The sequence below is a fragment of the Equus przewalskii genome, chromosome 5 (genome assembly GCF_037783145.1).
Source record: "Equus przewalskii isolate Varuska chromosome 5, EquPr2, whole genome shotgun sequence".
NCBI lineage: Eukaryota > Metazoa > Chordata > Mammalia > Perissodactyla > Equidae > Equus > Equus przewalskii.
Window position 1 is genome coordinate 62,537,928 of NC_091835.1, and position 8,709 is coordinate 62,546,636.

Genomic DNA, 8,709 nt, shown 5'->3' on the forward strand with positions numbered 1-8,709 from the left:
TTTTTGCATTTTTCTGCTTTTCACTGGATTCATTCCATTTTCATCATTCCCTGTTTCCCCTTTACTTTTTTGGAAGTTAAACATTCTATTTCTATTCTTTTTGTAGTTTTCACTACATTTTTTTTTGAGGAAAATTAGCCCCTAGCTAACTACTGCCAGTCCTCCTCTTTTTTTTCTGAGGATGACTGGTCCTGAGCTAACATCCGTGCCCATCTTCCTCTACTTTATACGTGGGATGCCTACCACAGCATGGCTTGCCAAGTGGTGCCATGTCTGCACCCGGGATCCGAACCAGCGAACCCCGGGCAGCTGAGAAGCAGAATGTGAGAACTTAACTGCTGCACCACCAGGCCAGCCCCTTCACTACACTTTTTAACGTCAAGGGTTAGGTATAAAATTAATAAATATCTCTATCTTCTTCGTACCAGTACAGGTACTTTCATGCTGTAATGTTAATCACCATTGCCTTCCATATCCAAAATCATTGTTTGGCATTATTTACTCCCCATCTCCCCTGACTCCTTAATTATTATTACAATTATTGTATTAACAACCTTTACTTCTATAGATTTACTAAAAGTTTACAAATTATTTTGCTGGCTAATTTGTCTTTAACCTATTCTTTCTTTCAGACTTATTTTCTTCATTTTGAAGTACATATATTCTTTACCAGCTATTTCAGCTATCTGGTGTAGCAAAATCTCTCAGTCATTGCCTGGAAAAATCTTTATTTTGAGCTCAGGTTTGAAGGATAGTTCGGTTTGTGCAGGATTTGGGGATGACAGTTGTATTGGGTGTTATTCTCTTGCCCCATCCAGACTCATTCTCCAGCCTTCTGCATTCTTCTCACTGCCCAAGAACCCAACCTATATAGACGGAGTCAACATCTCTTTGGCTTCAAATTGGGAAAAGCAATGGGGGTCTCTGGTAGGAAAGAGGTTGCAGAGAAGAGAAGGAGGATGGGGTTATTATTTCCTCCACCCTTCTCTGATCGCTGCCTGCTTCCCTTGACCAAAGACCAAAGCTACCATTAGGTGGCCTTCCCTACCAACTTTCTACGGGTTCCAGTGATTGCTCCTCCCTCTTATTCCCTTAGGCTTAGGAGTTATATCGCTTCTAGCTGTTGTTAAGCCTTTCTGTACTATCTCATGCCCAGATGCTTTTTCTAAACCCTGCTTTTACCTGTGTAGCTAGTCCATTTATTGAATTCTCCTCAAGTATTGAGTTGAGTGTGCCATCTTTTTCCTCCTGGTTATAGTTATTTTTCCATTAGCATTTAAAAAATCTTTTTCCATAATCTTCTGGCTTCTGTTAGGGTTGGTGAGAAGTATGCTACCAGACTAACAATTGTTCCTTTTTAGACTATCTGTCTTTTCTCTCTAGCTGCTATTAAGATTTTTATTATGTCATTGATGTTTTACAGTCTCACTATCATGTGTATAGGAGGGAGATTGGTTTTTATTTGTGCCCCATGATATGCTCCTAAAATCTGAGAATTCATGTCTTTGGTCTGGGGACAATCTCTCCTGAGTCCCAGTCTTAAATTTGAGAATTCAAGTCCTTTGTTAATTCTAAAAGTTTCTTAGTTATTATCTCTTCAAATATTCCCTCTCTTTCATTCTACTTATCCTTTCATAATTCCTTTTAGACATATGCTGGACCCTCTATTCTATTCTCCAGATAGATCTTACTTTAACCTTTCTTTTCTATTTTTCATGTCTTCATTTCTGTGTGCTCCTTTATGTATAATTTTCTCAGAGCCATATTCTAATTCACTAATTATTTCTTTAACTATGATTAATATGCTGTTCCCCAGTTCATTGAGTTTTTAATTTCAATTACTAAATCTTTCATCTTATGGTGTTATAAGTGCTCTTTTTCAAATGACCATTATTTTCATATTGCCCTTTCCTTCTGTCTTTATTTTTTTCCTTCTTTTACCTCCTTAACAGCTTTAAGGAGATAGTTTTATTTTATGGTCACTTCCAGATTGTTACTTTAGCCCATATTCTTGGTAGTGCTAATCTCTCTAGTACGTTTGTTGATTCTCTCAACAAATCATCTCCTCTTGTTTTGTGAGCTCATCTTCACCACATATGATTTATTTATGAGGGTGTCACATGCATGCTGAGTGATGGACAGGTTGCTATAGAGTAGTTTTGCCTTTCCTTCTGTTAGATGCTCCAAGGGTTTCATTGATTCAGAAACAATGCTCAGATTAAAATACTATCATATTGCAGATTCCCTCAGGCTTCGGGTAATATAATACTGTATTCACACCTGTGTGTGTGACAGACATGAGACTTCAATTTCTCATGGGGGACTTTTATCTCCATAAAACCTTGAGCAGATATAATCTTCCTTGGCACTTCCGCAAAGCTGGTGACAGTCTTTCTTTCCTTGAATCCCACTTAAAGATTTTGGTTCCAGATCCTCACCTTATATGGCCTCAAAACTATATTTCCTATCTCTACTTGGATATTTCCCTACAGCCAAATAGGTCCAATAAACCACAGACTGTATGATCGTTGCAGTGCATGGGCTTAATGTTCTGGCTTTGGATCCCGCTTTGTTTCTGGTACGTTTCCCTGTTTGTCTCTTGAGTTCAGCTCCGTATTAAAATATTTTGTTATATTTTATTTATTTATTTATTTTTTAGTGAGAAAGATCAGCCCTGAGCTAACATCTGTGCCAACCTTCCTCTGCTTTATATGTGGGATGCTACCACAGCATGGCTTGATGAGTGGTGAGTAGGTCTGCGCCCAGGATCTGAACCTGTGAACCCTGGGCCGCTTAAGCAGAGCACGCAAACTTAACCACTACACTACCGGGCTGGCCCCCTGTTATGTTTAATTTTTTAATTCTCTGTGTTTGTGGAAGGGAGGATGTTCTCTGTTCTGTCCTCTGTGCTGCTTAAACAGAACTTCTTTTTAAAAACAGGAAAGTTTTTAAACAAGGGTTTAAAATGGTTTATTTTGTATTCTAAAGAGACCCATGTTTAAAAGGATGCATGAAAGCCTGAACAAAGACAGGACTGTGGATACAGATTTCAGTAATGTTTAAGAGGCATAGAGAAGGTAACTTCAAGAGACTCAAGCCTAAGCACTTGGCGAAATTTCTTCGCGGTGGCAGTGGCAGGTTGGTTTAGGTCTTCTGGTGACTCATGGTGCTGTTAACTGGAATCAGGCACAGGGAAAATTCACATATTCTGGTACTTATAGGATATACAAGTAGAAAGATCTAGAAGGCAACTGGAAATACTTGTCAGGAGCTCTGCAGCTCTGGAGATAAATGGGAGATTTGATCCCTTAGCTGGAAGTTGGAGACATAGCAGTAGATTACACGGAGAGTGTGCGCAGTGAGTAGAGAATGGTACGATGAGTACTATTAATATAAATATTAGAGAATAATACAATGAGCATTAGTAATATAATGAGTACAGTAGGGAATGATATGAGGGAATCAAGAAAGACACTCTCGGAGAACACTGATAGTCCTCACACATGTGGAGGGACAGTTGGTGATTCAAGAGAAAATGATGGGCAATAAAGAGCAGGAAAGTTAAGATTTTAAAGTGTGAGATGATCAGCGTTGCTGACATATCAATAAGGATAAGAAGTCAGAACATGATAATTATGATGAGAAGAAGTTGCTTATATTCAGGTGACTAAGAGCATCTTGGCGTCATGGATGAGATGGGCTCTGCAGATGGCCTTTGAAGATCCCTCTCTCACCACCAAAGCCTATGGAGGAAGAGAGTTAGATTTCATCTCAGATGGTATAGGCTGTTGTTCCCATTGATCCAATACCAAGTGATTGGCAATGGTTCTTGATATTAGCATGCATTGCACCACCTACATCATTTAGCTGGCCAGACCAAAATAGAAATTATTCTAAGTTAGTACCCAACCCAAGAAGTCGTATTCCTCCAAGTACAACCAATTTGGGAGTCTAGGTCTTAAAAAGCAGCAAAACTGTGCTGTCCAGCCAGAGGGGTAATAGAGCTACTCATTACACAGGAAAGGCCCAAGAGCCAATTGTCTCTGAATAGTCGAGGAATCATTTGCAGATCTTACGCAAATGAAAAGCTGCTTTCTTCTCTGTCTAAATTGACCATCTTTTGCCCTGTGTATTCTTGCTGCCTGGGCCTCCATGGACATTCAGCTCTGTGTCCTCAACTCAGGGAAGCTCTGGGACTCAGCCTGGTCTCTTTCTCTGTCCCTGTGCTGCAGCCTGGAAAGGCTCTCAAGGCAGCAAGCTTGGGCAGTCATGGGACCCATCTCTCAGGGATCACTGCCATGTTCTGGCCAATGCCCAATGTTTTAAGAATTCATTTTCTCATGTATTTGGCCTGTTATTTTAGTAACTTTCCCATCAACATTGCATTTCTTTCTTTCCCACCTTGATGCTAGTATTTTATGAGGAATTTATGTAGTTTGCATTTGAATGACTTCAATATACTTTGGTTCCACTTTTTGATTTGAAGCTTTTTTCTTAACTAAACAATTTTAATCAAGTTAATAGTAAGCAGTAAAAGTGCAATTACGTGAAAAGCCCCCTATTTTAATGTTTAAATTATTTTCCATTGTCTTTACTTGTAAGGTATTGAAGGTGGGACCCACTCCCGAATCTTCTTTCTAGTGGTAGAATAAGCTGCATATTGTTCTGGAGTGCCACTCCATTGAATTTATGGTTTGTCCAAATGAATTTATGAGCAATAGGTGGTTTTGCTGTTGGAGAATCATTGGTCATACAATGAAGCCAAAGATGCCATTCATGGGGCACCATGCTTCCATCTACATCCCAGAATGTGTTTCTGTCATTCCTGTCAGGAGTATATATAACCCATCGGTGACAGCCAAAAAACTACTTGTTGTCTTCATAGTATTTGTCTCCATATTTGCCTCCCTCCTCTAATGTACCAATCCTCATATCATTTGCACCGAAGAAAATTTGTAGATAGGCTCAGAGGCCACCGTGGCTACTGACCTGCTGCAGACCATTCTTCAGGACCCATGGGAACTCAGTCATGTCCTTCAGGCCCAGCCTCCCTGGTGCCCTGTGGAAAACCCACTCAGGGAGGAAGCAGCCACTCAGGGGCAGGGAGCCCATGACATTTCAAGTGGGAGAGTTTTAACTCCTGTTACTTCTTGGGTAAGAATTAGAAGTTGATTTTATGCATTTTTAACCAGTTCCTTTTATTGTCATAATAAAAATTTAATTTAAGGAACCCATTATGATGGATAAAAGAATATATATTTTATAGCCAAATTCTAAGGCTTAGAATGAGCAGAGCAGGTAAGCAGTACCTTCTGGAAATTGGAGCCCTAACAATGCTTATTCCTTCTGGCGGTGTTTCATTTTACAAAGCGGCATTCAAATAGCAAATCCTTCCGTTTTAATGAACTGTCTTAAATAGGACAAATCTGATTTGGATTTAATTGGTTGAATAAAATAGCTGAAAATTAATAAAGAGTTTGGAAATCTTGAAAGATATTGTCTTGGACTACTGATAATTGCAATCATAGTTGTTTTTCAGTTGTAGAACCAAAAGTATGCATAAAATGAGCGGTTAGAACTGAGAAGAAAGTTAAGGATACAGAGATACTGTGAGGACTAGGAAATTACTTTGTTCATCATTGTATCTTCCGGCCTGACAATATGTCTGGTAGATTGTGAGACTCAATAAATATTTGCAAAACAAAGAATAAGTAGAAGAATGAATGCTGACTCCTTGAAGGCAGTGGACTGTGCGTATTTTGTTCATTGTTAAATTTACAACACGTAGCTTGGGGTCTGGCGCATTGCTCTCAGTAAACGTTTTATTGATTGGATTAATGAATAAATTAAAATCACATAGCCTACATATGATATCTTTGTATACAATTTGAAAGTGTATTTTCAGTTCTGGAAATTTCTAGTCACTATGCAATTGAGAAGTTATACTAAAAAACAGGAGGCAATGTAAGTAAATGATATAATGGTTAGAGGAGTTTGAACAGAGTTTTTTCCAATCTAGTGATGAAAGGTTTTATACTGAAAATGTGAGTTGTGTTGCAAAAGCTAGAAATGTGAAAGAGTTCATCTGTAGGAGATCCCTTTTTCCATTTCTGTTTGAAGTTCATTCCATGGAGAAGGAATGGAAAGATAAAACTGCCCCAAAAAGCAGACACAGGAATTTAAAGAGAAAGGAAAATTAGTCAGCCACCACGCACCGCAATTCACCACTGGAACAATGAAGATGCATGAGATCAGAGGGGTGTTCCAGACAAAAGTTGCTGCAAGGCCAAGGGCAGACCTCAGGGGAACAAAAGGGAGCCAGTTCCTGCTCCGCCCTCCTCCTCAGCTCACAAGGCTGTGTCATCATAAGCTCCTTGCTCATTAGAACTGGGAATGACCAGTTTTCTTCATGCATCTCAAAAGCAGTTTTGGTATAAGTGAGATGATCTTAATGCTATCAAGTCACCTCGGAGGTCCAGCCAAAATCAGCAGGTGAGGACACTTAGAGAGAGTAGGCCAGGTCAACAGCACTCCAGTATAACAGCATTTTCACCAATTTAATTCCTATCAGGGGAGTGTAAGTGGCTCTATTAACATCCCATCGTGAAGCAGGAAGAACTCAAAGTGCCCCCACACAGGACAGCCGAACATTAGAAATGCTCATTTTGTAATTGGGTCATTTCAATCTTATTCACTGATATTAGGCTCCAGCTATTGGTAGAGATACTTCTGAGCAGTTAGGTTAAAAAACACACACACACACACACAACTGCCCTCCGATCATCTCCCTCTTCCTCAAGTGTTGGAGAACCTGGGTGATCTGGCAGCGCAAGGGCAGGTCCCCCTCCCCTTTCTATTTGGACCCCAAGTGAACAGTAAGAACTAGTCCATCAACTGTTCCTTTGTGGGGCCCTTGCCATTCCTCTACTCAGCAAAAGACAGTTTCCTCTGTGTTGCAACTCTATATTTGGCGAGAGGATGGAGGGGTTGGCACGACCGGAGCTGGCTACTAAAAGCAGGCACAGTAAAACCCCACAATAATTTGCCTCTGTTTCAGCTTGGCACATCATGTTAGGGGCTGGAACAGAGAAACGTTTGTAATCAATTGCAACTGGGAGGAGGGAGATGGTGCTTCTGTAGAAGTCCTATGTGTTCCCCCCCTCTTTCAGCGGCAGAGTCACAAGCCTCACTTTTGTTTTTCATATTTTAAATGCAGCCTGTACTGAACTTGCCACAGAAATAGATCTGCACTGACACTCCCACTCTCAAGCTGCCGGTGCCGCAGTGGCAGGTTTTGACATTGCTTGAGCCAACCCCGAAACTAGAAGGTTGAAGTAGAATTAAAGAGGTAGCTATGTGAATAGACCCACTTCCTGGCTGGAAAACCTGGATCATATTTTATTTCCATCTCTGACACTCTTACAAATCTTTAATATCACCGCTGTGCTCGTCACATCATGATTGCCACATTCACAAGGCCTTGCTAAAAAAGAGAATTGCTTCCTGACACAGGCATATTTTTTTGCCGAAGTGAAAGGGTACAGTGAGAATTGTCCTCATTGGGACAAGCTCTAATGCAGAGGCCTCATCCCTGGAAGTCAGACGGATGGAACCACTGCATCAGGGCCAACCATCAGAGTGGGAGGTCAGCATCAGGGAGGCCTAGAGCGAGGCCACAGGAGGTCCTGGAAGGTGGGTGGGAAAAGGCATCAAAGGGGGAGGTCTGGAAAGGCAGCCCTAGGTGTCAGGGACACTTGCCAGCGGAGTCCTCACCCTAGCGCTGAAAACCAGAGCAGCCCTTAAGCTCTTGGAAGAATGCTAGGTTGCAAAAGGAGGAAGGAGAGACCAGAATTGTATACTGGTAATACTGGTTAGCATTTATTGAGCAACTGAGCCAGGCAAGTGGATTAGCAATGTTCTGTACACCGATCACAGCTCTTATCATGATGCATTTTATCTGTTTATTCACTCTTGTGTCTCCCACTGGATGTGAGCTCCTTGAAGGAAGGGCCTATGTCTTGATGACCTTACAGGGAACCTGGCATATAGGAAGCATTTGGTAAATGTTTGTGGATTGAGTGAGTGAGTGACTTTATATCTTTCAACAACCCTGCAAGGTGTTATTTCCCATATTCTTGCTGACAAAACCAAGTGATGGAAGAGATTAAGACTCTTGCCCAAGGTCATAGACAAGTAATTGCAAAGCCAAGTTTCGAATGCTCTTTATGTTAAGCCACACTGCTCAGGGGACCAAATCAGAACTTAAAAATGACGGGGCAAGAGAGATCCCAAATTCTGGAAATGGAGTTCAATGTGGGGAATTTTTCAAATTAAAAGTTCTCTGGATGGTGAAGGTGGATCCAGCACCAGGGCTGACTTGCTGGAAAATCCCTGAGCTATTGATACCATGCTGACCACATGCGCTATGCCCCTTGCTCCTGTCCTGTCCATCCCTGCTTATGAGACGGGGGTGAGCTTGCCAGACAAAATCTAGGACACCCAGTTAAACCTGAATTTCAGATAAACAACAAATAATTTTTTACTATAAGTACGTCCCAGATATTGCACGGACATACTTATATTTCAAAAGCATTCACTGTTTGTCTGAAATTCAAATATAACTGGCATCCTGTATTTTCATCTGCTAAACTGGCAACCCTAGATGGGAACTGGTTTTAGGGACGCATGTGGGAATCACGAGGTAGCTTA

At 41.0% G+C, this 8,709-nt stretch overlaps 1 pseudogene; it reads right to left on the bottom strand.

Annotated features, from left to right (window-relative positions):
• Nucleotides 1–4,567: 4,567 nt before the first annotated feature.
• Nucleotides 4,568–5,031, bottom strand: LOC103547493 (NADH dehydrogenase [ubiquinone] 1 alpha subcomplex subunit 12 pseudogene; annotated as a pseudogene).
• Between the last annotated feature and the right edge of the window lie 3,678 nt (nt 5,032–8,709).